This window comes from Calidris pugnax, unplaced genomic scaffold (genome assembly GCF_001431845.1).
Source record: "Calidris pugnax isolate Ruff unplaced genomic scaffold, ASM143184v1 scaffold103, whole genome shotgun sequence".
NCBI lineage: Eukaryota > Metazoa > Chordata > Aves > Charadriiformes > Scolopacidae > Calidris > Calidris pugnax.
This window is the reverse complement of record NW_015090990.1, coordinates 16,224,077-16,235,696: the sequence shown is the minus strand read 5'-3', so window position 1 is coordinate 16,235,696 and position 11,620 is coordinate 16,224,077. Positions and strand designations below refer to the sequence as shown.

Genomic DNA, 11,620 nt, shown 5'->3' with positions numbered 1-11,620 from the left:
AAGCACAGGAAATAGAGTGTACTTCCACCATGCTCTGAATGTTAGTGAGGATTGTGGTGGACTAGTACGTTTCCGCCACAAGGCAGGGAGTAGTTCTAGAGGCAGGCTCAGGGAGGAGGCCCAATGTGTTGCCAGCAACTTTAGAGCACATGGTGCCTCTTTACAATCCCTTCTCAGGGAAGAATGATACTTAAAATAGACTCCTCTTCTGTAATGCCATATGTAAGCTATTATCAATCAAAACTTTTCCAAACTCATTGTTCAGCATTCTATAAAGGGAACCTTCTCAAGCAGCAGGGAGCCCCCACCTCATGAAACACAGAGGAAATGTGCTCAAAACAAGGAAGGAGACCTCCATTTTAAAACCCAGAGGAGGGTTTAGAGGTACAAGCAAAGTAGTTTCTTATGATTGTATTCATGTATTTTATATCTCTATCAATGTGCCTCTTTATAAAATGATGAGGGCTGTCTTGTTCTGGGGTTTTTGGCTGTTGTTTTGGTTTTTTTGCTGTGTTTTATAAGAAGCTAGACAGTGGCTTATTATTGAAGACCTAGTTAACCCTAGTAACCTAATAACATCAACATTTTCCTGTTTCTTTAAATGAAAAGCATGCTCTTCCTTTGCCTGTTCAGTATGAAAGCATACAGTTCATAAAGCTCTTGTCTTGCACTGCTTGTCTGCATAGTGTAAGGAGCTCAGAGAAGGCAGCCTGTCTGTTGGCACTACCTCGTGGCCACCACCATTCAGAGTCTGAAGAGCCGTTCTGACTTAGCAAGCAGTTCTGGGCCTGGGGCAGAGCTGCTTTAAAGGCAGCTGTGCTGCCAGCTTCATCATGAGGAGTTTGGGACCTTCAAAGGGAACGTCAAGCCTCTATAACTGTTGCTGCTGCATTTTTTTCTTCATGATTGTGGTAACTGTTTATTTCTACCTTGGAAATGGGATGCAGAGGAAGTAATTTTGAAGGCACCAGGTAGATTAGAAGAGTTCTGGCACTGTATTGCATAACTGTCACTTATCTTTTCTTGACAAAACTTGCAGTGCAAACGTATTAGCCTCCTTGGTGAAAGGGTAGCTGAGTTGCAGGTTTAGGCTTTGGAAAAAACCCAGGTGTTTTGGACCAGCATTCCTTCTTTCTGCTTTCAATTCTTTTTTTTTGGATGTACATAAATTCCTGATACCTTAAATTAGTGTCCTTTAAAATTGTGTTGCTACAAACTTGTAGCATGTCCTTATGTGATCTGCTGTCCCAGAATTGGGCAGAGCTTGCACAAGGTAAGCCTTTCGAAATTAGCAGGAGCAGTCTGTTTGGCAAGACCATTTCCTGAAAGGGTGCTGTGATATGTCTTCTGATTAAATTTGATTGATTTAATCATGACTGCATAATAGTGAACTGAGAACTGAACAAAGTTTCACATTCTGCTTGCAGAATCTGATCAGTTGCAAATGAAAAAGTCATTGTTATGAAGAATCATGCTTTAAAGCTGTCACTCCACCCCTTAAATGAATAACGTTTCATTACGTTTGGAAATAGTGAATAACCAAAATAACAAATTTGGTCAGTGGAGAGGATGCACTTCCAGAAAGCTAAAATAGGAAAACAATTTGAATCAAGAGAGTTCTTTAATACATTACTTTGGACAGCAGCACAGTTAAAAAAATTGGATCAGACTGGCAATTCAGAATGTTGCATCTTTCCACAGAGCTGAATCCCTGCAAAGAAGAGTGATGATGGCTTAGAAGTACCTGTTTCCTTCCAAACCCTGCTAGTCTTCTGAAAACTGCAGGGCATGCTTTATTTTATTGCAGATCTTATTGAGTCCTGGCAGAATTCTCTAAATTAGTGATCTTCCCTACAGGAAATTTTTCCTTTACTGATCTCTGTTATAAGCAGTTAAATAAAACAGGGGTTAATAATGGGAGCTCAAGACTGATGGTGGAGGTGGGCTAGAAAGGGGGAAGTCCAGGTGTTCTAGATACAGTTCTGACCATCCTGTTTGCAGTGCCTGTACTCTAAAAATCAGTGCAAATCAGCCAGGCTGGCTGGCACGGCTGTGGCAGCGGCAGGAAGCCTGGCTGGCTCCAGTCATGCTGTAGCTCACTGGGCACTGCTGTGTGGGCACATCCCAGTGTTGGTGCTGAAACTTTGTGTAATGAGCAGCTGTGACACAACCTGTGCTAAGTTATTTGCCAAATGTTCTCCCAGAACTAATCATCTTAGCCCCAGAGACGTTCAGGACACTGAGGGGGATGGCTTAGAATACTGAGCTGGAATTTTCCATCTCAATAATCATATGTAGTCCCTGGAACTGCCTAAGGCTCCAGCCCTTATAGGACTTTTTTACTAAACTAGTTTTGGTCGTTTTTCAATAATACGAACAGGAGATTGTTTCAGATCTTTAGCAGGTTCCGAACTTTAGCATGAACATTGCTTGGCTGATTCTTCCCTGACATCACCTTCTTTTCACTGCTTGCTGCACCTTGACAATAGTAGAAGGTCTGTCTTCTTGAGATATGTTTGGTCACCTTTATGGAAGCACAGGTGTTTGTGGGTTATGATGTAAACAGGTTGGGTATAATTGGGATGCTTGTTTGATGAGTGCCAAAGAGTAGCTAAAAAAATCAAGCTCGTCTTGTGGTTTTGGGGGTTTTTTTGGTCTGCTAATCCTGTCCTCATTGGAGTTACTGCACAAAAGTATGTACTTACTGAATCTCAATAGACTGCACAGTGTATTAAAACAGACAAAGATGAGTCACTATAGCAATCGAAGTCATAGATTCAGGCTAACTAGCCAGTTTAGGACAAAACCAATATCCTCACTTTGGAATGTCAATATGGGTGACTCCCCTCCCCACTCCCAAAGCAATAATTTTCTATACTGGACAAAATTATAATTTTGTCATTAACTTATACATCTTTCTGGAAGATTTTTGAATGCTCATTGTTAATCTGTATATTTTGGAGCTAAGAAATACACTTTTAACAGTAGGAAATAATTTGCTGGTCTAGATTTTTTTCCTACCAAAGCCTGTGTTTTGCTGCAATACTCTATACCAGGCATAACTGATAATGGTCATCAGTTTTTTGCCATTTCAGTCTCTACATTTTTCTCTTTTTTAGCCAAGGCATTTGGGTTTCCTACCAAACCTGCAATTACAGGGAAGAGGAGGGAACAGAATATTTATATAGAGGTGCTGAATTCTACCAGAAGATCTACAAAGATAGAATGCTTATAGATGGATTTGGGATGTTTTTATCACTAACACATAAACCCTTTGGTTGTTTGGTTCATTGAGCATCTCTAGGTTTATGATTGACTCATCCCTGTATTCAGTCGTGCCCAAAACTTTGTTATTTTGCAGAATGAGTGGTTTGACGGTTCTGCTCAAACACTGCATGGGCTTGTCTGCCCACATGTGCTTACAAGTACGTACAACACCAGCTGTTTGCAAACTTCTTTGTGTCACATGTCATGTTTTAAGAACAATGTCCTATTAACATGCTACTTCCACTCATGGCTAACTCCATCCAGATGGATCGTAGCTCCTCCCAGTGGTGATCTCAACTAGTATGTGTGTAGAAGAATAATTAAAAGTGCTTTATGTGGCTTTGGCTGTTTTTAGTACAGCAAACAATTTGTCCTACTTGAAGAAATGCCATGTTTTTTTTTTTTTTTTTTTCTCCTCCTCTCAAGACTGTTTCCAGGCAATTTGTACCTTTTTCTACTGCTTATATCTGCAAAAATCACAGATAGCACCATGGGAAGCAATGAAATAATATAAGAGTAAGTCGTAAAGAATGAGAGTAAGGTCTGTACTTCCATGTGTTCCCTTCTTGCCAAAGCAACCTGTATGGGCATTGATTTCTCCCTGCACCTTTCACTCTGATCCTATAAAGTGCTTTTGCTGTGCTGCTGTTAAGTAAAATTCTTTGAATGTGAATTTAGGTTGCACAAGGCTCCTGCATATCTGAAATATAAGCTGAACAGGCGTGTGCGTAGTCAGTCACAAATGTGAAATAAAATGGCTTAGGTGAATCCACCATGAAGGCACTTGAGCAGAAAGTGATAGTACCCAATTTATGGGCTGTAATTATTTTACTGTCATGGAAGCATACTTTTAGTTTGTGCAGGAGCTGTAAATACTTCAGTCTTCAAAATATAAACCATGGATATGTCATGGCTTGAGCTACATAGTTGATGTTTGTTGCTTGTTAGTGATCAATTTTTAAAGATGCAAAACAATGAGGAAGACATTAACTCGGATCAAATATTCTTGCTCATCTGTGCAGGTTCAGCCTTCTTTATTGCAGTTGATTTTGCTCTTTTTTTTTCTTTCAGGCATCTTTTTTCCCAGCAGCATTTCAGCAAACTGTGCCCAGATAGATTTAGATCTCCTCTAAGGAGTGAGAAAAATGTCCAAAGCTTGGGTATACATTCAGGCTCACTGTGACATTCGATTTATAGTAAAATAGGGCCATTAATGAGACGACAGAGCAGATAAAACAAAAAGGATGTCTACTCTTTTCTAGTCCCTTGATAAAAGCATGAAGGCAGTACAACCCATCCATCATGGACTGGGACTTTATAGCAAGGCCTCCAGGCTGTAATTGCTGAAGAATTTGTGACAAGAAGTCATAGGTATTTTTTCTTCATGTCATACTCAAGCCAGTTGGGATTTTTAACTAACTTTCCTTCATCCCTACTTCTTCTACTGTAAATTAGAGCAGGTCTGAGGCTGAGTTGAAGGTACAGTTGCTGCCCACCTATGGGCTGCATGCCTGGCTATAGCTGACTGGAACCTTTCTACTCTGGACTTTGAGCTGAAGAGAGTAGGCTGCGTAACCCCAGATCTGAAAATATGTTGAGAAGTTTTGACTACGTAGAAGCTGTACAGAGATTACCTGACTCTCCTGACAAGAGGTGTCACCAACAAGGAGTCGGGTTATGGTCCTTGTTGATGTGAAAGTTAGACATACTAATATAACTCGTATCCTGTCAAATTAGAATTTTCCTTCCAAAGGAAGCTGTTAACGGTCTTTTTATATGCACTGAATATTTAGAGCAATTTCCCTGCTCATTAAAAAAATAATATATACATACCTAAAGTGGCTGACAGCAATAGCCAAGAAGTGCATAATGTAGACTGCTTGTCCAAGCACATTCCTCCTAACTTGCACTGTTCTTTTAGTCTCTTCCTAGAACTTGTATGAATGGATAAAGCAGGTTAGAGGTCACTGGCACCCTAAGCTTTTTCCAAGATACCTTAAACTGCAACTCTACCATCAGGACTACTCACTGGAGTTGGCTATAGCAGGACTGTGAATGCAGATTCAGCTCTGGACATTTTTCTCACTCCCTAAAGAAGACCTAAAGTTAAGAGTGAGAGATTCTTAACTTCAAAGCAAAACAGACAAAAAGGACTCCCTTGGGTAAATCTAAATAATACCTACTCTGAAGTGTTTGATTTGGGATTGCTAGTAAGGCTACTTCTTGTGATTAAAATCAACATCTGAGAAGAGGAGTCCTGTCCCAGTGTGTGAAAGGGAATAAACCCTTAGCTCGGGTTCGAGTCAGAAGTTTGGTCATGAGTAGACAAGATCTGTGCTGGGATGAATCTCTGCCCAAAAAGGGCTTTTCTTTGGGGAGTTATGATGAAGATGGTGATGGCAGCTCTGTGATCAGCAAACTCATCTCCACTTCCTATCTGTCTGAATGTATGTAGGGCAAGCAGCTATGCCTGTACAATATAAATCAAATGTATCACCAGCAAGCACGTGGCAGGAGTCATTTTGTTTAGGATAAGGAGAACAAAAAATAAGTTCTGCTTTAGTCCTTGAAAGTAAGGTTTAGACGTCTTCCTCTTCTCTCCATTCCCACCTTTCCCCAAATTGAGTCTAAACAATTCTATGATGGTTTCCTTCATAAATAGCCTTCTTTTTGAATGCTTTCTCTTAATTCATTTTCAGCTATAACCCTCAGATTGTCACAGAGCTTCATGTATTTATCACTGTGGCATTTGAAAGTGTGTAAATGACTTACAGATGCTTTACCAGACTGTAACCAAACTTGGCTGTGTCAGTTTTAACATACAGATGACAAAACCACATTGGCTCTGAACAGGACTCAGCATAATAAGCTCTCTAGGTTCTCCTTCTACATAAACAATGTTATGTCCTTGCTAATTAGAAACAGGCTCCTGTTTCTTTCAAAGTTCATGTGATAGCGATCAGGCCAAAGAATAAGGCGCATGCAATATCTGAATGGTTTTATGATTATATTGCCAGGGATCTGAAGTTTACTTTTTGGGAAGTTTGTGTGTATGTGTATGTATCTATATACAGACACACATGTAAAAAAATTAAACAAGCATAACCAGTAAAGCTTCTTGGAATATTTAATGTGGTACATTTAGAGTTCATGCATTTCAGTGTATATTTCACATGGCATATCGTTGACCTTAAGCTTAAGTGAATATTTTCTTGCCCTTATGTCTTAATGTCTTTGTCTTTCAGCATGAACAGATCTTGAAGCTGCTTTATGAATTGGCAACAGCACTGTGGTTTACTGAAATAAAAATATGAGAGCAATCTGTTATTAATTATATAAATCTCCACACAAAAAGTCCTTCAGGCTGGCCATATGTTAGGACTATGTATCAGTAACTTTTATCTTATAGCACTACTTCATAATACGGAAATATTTGAACATGAAGTGCTTAAAATAGCTGTGGCCAATTTAACTCTGGACAAATGGGGAATAACTTTATTATTGATCATGTATTGAAAGATAAACTGGCGCAAGTGAGGACATGGTTTGACTGCAACAGTCCAATTACTTAAGAATTTCTTCACAAAAATTACTCATCCGCTGTGCCAATCAACAAACAAATAACTGATTATAAATCACTACAAACTGTAACTTTCTTTTCACTGATATCACATGAGTTGCAGCCTGGTAGGTGGTACAGAAGCCAGGAAAGAGGATGGAGAAGGCAGATAGTAACGAATAAAGCTCTCTCTTGCATGAAAGGGTGTGTTCGCAAGTTGCAGTGATGATGGGGGTAATGAACAAGCAGAGATTTCATCTCTGTAGTAGACCCATCTCTTGGGGCTGTAATGTTACTGGAGAATAGTGGGAAATACAGAGAAATGTTAATAAAAATTCCCTAAGCCGATTGAAGAAGCCAGAAATGTTGATGAATTGAGCGCTAGTTGATGTGGACTGCTTTGTGAAGATAAAGATGCGGCCTGGCTTAGTACGTGGAGTCGAATCTGGTTCCTTTCAATAACTCATCAGCATCTCATTCAATCCTGATTGCTTTCTATCTCCAGTTTATACCACTTAAACTCAGCAAAAAGACCAGATTAACATTTTCTTTTTTAAGTTTCCGTTCCCACCAGAATCCCAGTCCAATGGAAACAAATCCTGCTGCTTTTGTCCTGCTTTGTGTGAATGGGGCAGTAACATTTATCCCAGGGGAACTATTCAATTTAAATTTTTGAATTACTTTGTACCTGAAAGGATTATGCTATTTTTCTCAAAGTCCTTAAAATTCAAACTCTATTGTTTTTCAGGAATATTATTTCCTCGTACTTTGTAATTCACCTGGGTGCTTCAGGAAGATGTAAAAATAGCTGTTTCAAGTAGTTGCTTCAGTACACCCACAGAACCTTTATATGTTGTACTGGTGTTGAGAAACTGAACTGTAACTGCTGTAGAACTTGTAATCTTTTTCATCTTTAAAAATATTGAGCATTCTTTCCCGATCAGCTTCTAACTTCACTATTTTTTAAATAAACAGCTATTCTGTACAAACTGCAAGAAGATTAAGCATTTCTTGCAAGTCTCTGGTTAAAGCAGAATAATGGCTGCATTTTTTTCTTGGATTGATTCTGTTTGCCATTTGTCCCTGGCTCTAATGGAGAACTGGAGAGAGAGGCTCATGTGTCTAATACTAGTCATTAAAGTAAAGCCTGTGTGTCGTGAGGGATTTTTTTTTTAATTCTACCTTCATAGATGAAGCCAAAGAAAATGAATTGTGCGAATAAAGCCTGGAATGGCATGTATCCTTTTCTGTCTGTACTATTTTTTCTAAATTAAATATAAACTTTTTTGTTAGTGTCTATCACTTGCACAATGAAAAATTAACCTAGATTTTTGTGATATTAAACCAAGTGTTGTTTACCACTTCCTTGGCATTGCAGTGGAAGTAGTATCATCATTGCCTTAGGGTTGAAGCTGGAATACAGTTAAGGCTCAGACACACAACTGAGTCACTCTGTACCAGCTTAGGCACAGCAAATGAAACTGGGCACAGACACCAGGTGAAAAGCGTGGGCCTAAAAATCAGTAAAAGCAGTTTTAAATGTTTTTTCATGTCTCCAACTGCCCTTTGGCTTGTGTCTGGTTGTATCAGCCCCAACAGAGCTGCACTGAAGTTACTTTCTCAGCCTGGCTGTTTCCTGTGCTGGACTGTTCCTGTCCAGGGCAGGTGTTTCTCTGCAATGCTGATGCTTGGTGTGCCAGAATGAAGTTCTACTGGGGTGCCCTAGTGCAACATTGATAGCTTGCTTGCTCCTGACCTAGTGGTGCACTTTGCTATGTTAAATGCTCATGATATATTGTTCCTCTTTTTTCTCGCTGAAGAGAGAGCTCTCATGTGTGGGCTTCAACTGTAGTTTGATTGCTACTTGCTGTAAGGCTTTCAAGGATCCATTCACCTTTCTTTCCTTCACTTCTTTTTGTCTAGTCAGACTGAAAGTCCTCACTCGGGTAGGATCTGTGTCTCACTTGTGCAGGTAGCAGTTGGGTTAACAATGCAACTATGTGGTACCATGGTGATACTGCTGTTTCAGGTCTGACTGGTGTATTCAGAAGCATCAGCGTCTTTGGACAGACTAACCAAATGGTACTCATGGATATCCACCTAACCCTGTGAACTCTTCTCCCTAGGTGACTATTGTTTGGATCCTCCGGAGTAGGTTTCTGCTCTGACTTGGCCCTCAAACATGCTTCTCTTCCCTGCTGCTGGACACCAGTCAGGTAAGGTGATATAAATGCCTTTCAGTGCAGGGTAGTCTTTCATGTCATTTGGCATTGATTTTGGTACCCACAGCAAAAGTCCCTGTAATCTGATTCACTTTGCAATTCTGTATCCTTTTCATCCCAGTAACCAGGTGCTTTGAGTATGTTTTTGTTAGTGCAAAATGAAATATTTTGCCTGAAAGTCAGCATCTATTCAATCCTCTGCTAAGGTGCAGGTAACAGAGAGGTCCCAGAGCCCATAGATGTTCTGTTTTACAGGTGAAGTTTTCCATTCAAGTTTGATCAAACCAATTTTGCTTATGTGGCTGCATTTGTAACATAGCATGGTCTACCCATAGGTCAGGTAGTAGAGAAGGTTACCATACTATCATTTATTTTTATAAGGATGGATAATTACAAAGGAAAACGGAGTTGACTCGTTATGCTTCCTTCTCCAAGTTATAAAAATACTTATAATTAAATACTTCAGCTCAGTGATAAAAATGACAAAAAGTCCTTCTATTTTTTGAAATTTAGTTTTCATATCAACAGTGCAGACAGGCAAAATGAAACGAACATTTTGATAAACAGCAAAGGACACTAGATATTTTTAAAGTCTCAGCTGAACCAGTACATGAATAGCTGCCTATCTGTGCTCAGTGCTCTCTCCCTCTGCATCAAAGCATGGTCTTTTTCCACAGAGCATCTGATTTGTGAGACACCCTTACAGAAGTTTAATTAGCAAAGGAGTGTGCAATATGTGGCCATGTTGGATTCTTCAAGTGTTTGGAAAGGAAAGCTAACAGATGTTTGATTCAAATGTGTCTGGTGGAAACACATCACAGCTCACATCCTTTCTCAGGCTGGGATAAACCTGGGTGAAAAAAAAGCCTTTTTGTTTTCTTTAGTGACCTGCATTAGTGTGTGTCTAGTTTCATCTCATTAAGTACAGAGCACAGATTCTGCAAAGGCAAAGTCTTTGCACTTAGTCAGGACCCACCAAGGCAGGCACACTTTACTCACAGGAAATTTTCCAGGGTGGCTTTGCAGGCCTGGAGTTGTGACTGGCATCCTCTGGCTTAGAGGAGAATGGAGATACATGAGCACAAGGAGAAAGCATAATATTTTTGCTTTACCCCTGACACTAGAAAAATTACAGTAAAGTGTGCATTAGATCCGTAAACTCTAGTTTGAGACCTGAAAGCCTTTCCTCAATAGCTTCTTATAACCCTGAAATTAAATTAAATATATCGTGTAAATAAGATTGTAGAATGACAGCCTCCCCCTTGTGTTTAAAGGGACAGATTGCTTGTTCCACCATAACACCCTGAGCACCTCAGTCAGGCAGAAGGCCAACAGGGCACTGATGTGTTTTCAGCCAAGCTTGAAGTGCCTGATTCCAAGTCTAATGGGCACATGGCACTTTCAGCACTGACAATGCACAGTATTGGGTGGGAATCAGCAAAATAACCTTTACCCATTCCTTCATGAAATGCTCCTGTTTTCCTCTTGCTTGTAGAACTTTATTATTTCTATAAAATAGACAGCACTCAGTTGAAATTAGATGTCTTTATATGATCCCAGGGTCACACGTTTATGGAACGTGCTTCTAGTTATACCAACAGTGGTATCAACTGTCACGCTGGCAGCAAGCTCTTCAGTTAGCAACGCACCAACATCTCACAGCAAGAAAAGCCAACGTGTTTCACTACCACAGACAGCAAATAGAATGCTTTCTCTTTTATTAATTCAATGAAATTCCATAAAGGTGAAGGGCAAGGTTAAAGTGAAAACTGAGTTAAACCAAGAATTCAAGGGAGAAAGGTAAAGGTGAAGGGCAAGGTTAAAGTGAAAACAGAGTTAAAACAAGAATTCAAGGGAGAAAGGGAGCTGGTGCCAAGAATGCTTAAATAACCTTTATCTGCCTCAGTGTTTGTACCAAAGTAACCTCTTAGCTGCTTAAGCAAAGGGCTGTATTTGTTGCTTACCATTCAGGCGCTTAGTCAGGGAAGCATTTAGGACCAAAGTAACCTCTTAGCTGCTTAAGCAAAAAGCTGTATTTGTTGCTTACCATTCAGGTGCTTAGGGAAGCATTTAGTCCCACACTTAGCATGTGCTGTGATGCAGTAATAGGATTTTTGTACCACTAATAAATTAATGTGGGAATAGCATCCCATCGAGAGAGGCTTTGAACTTTTCTCTTCCTTTGGGACAAAATGAGCAACTGAAGTAACAAATCTAGTTTCTATAGATTTCTGCTTCATGATTTATGCAAACTTTAACTTTTTTACAGTTGCAAAATTTATAAGAGCAGTCTTCCAACTATATTCTCTGATGTCTAACAACAGCCATTCCCTTAGCCAGATGCTGAAGGTAGTCCCCTCTATGTAGCTGTTTTCTCTTAATTATTTCTGAATTGCCCATTCCTCTGACAACTTTCTGAAATCTGCTAATAAATTTGAGTTACACAGGACGTCAGCTTACATGCACAAAAAATTACAGTTACAGCCCCATTTCCTTTGGGAACCAGCTGATTAACCCAAAACAGAGATGCTCTGTAGCCGAGGGCTGAGCTTTGTCACACAGTTTGGCAAAT

The 11,620-nt window shown here is 39.8% G+C and overlaps 1 protein-coding gene across 1 annotated transcript in view; it reads left to right on the top strand.

The window, feature by feature from the left end:
• The first annotated feature begins 8,952 nt into the window (after nucleotides 1-8,952).
• Nucleotides 8,953-11,620, top strand: part of SPATS2L (spermatogenesis associated, serine rich 2 like) — a 134,324-nt gene continuing 131,656 nt past the window's right edge. The window contains exon 1 of the mRNA XM_014954578.1: nucleotides 8,953-9,042. The gene's annotated coding sequence lies outside the window, so the exon portion shown is untranslated. The remainder of the gene's footprint in view (nucleotides 9,043-11,620) is intronic.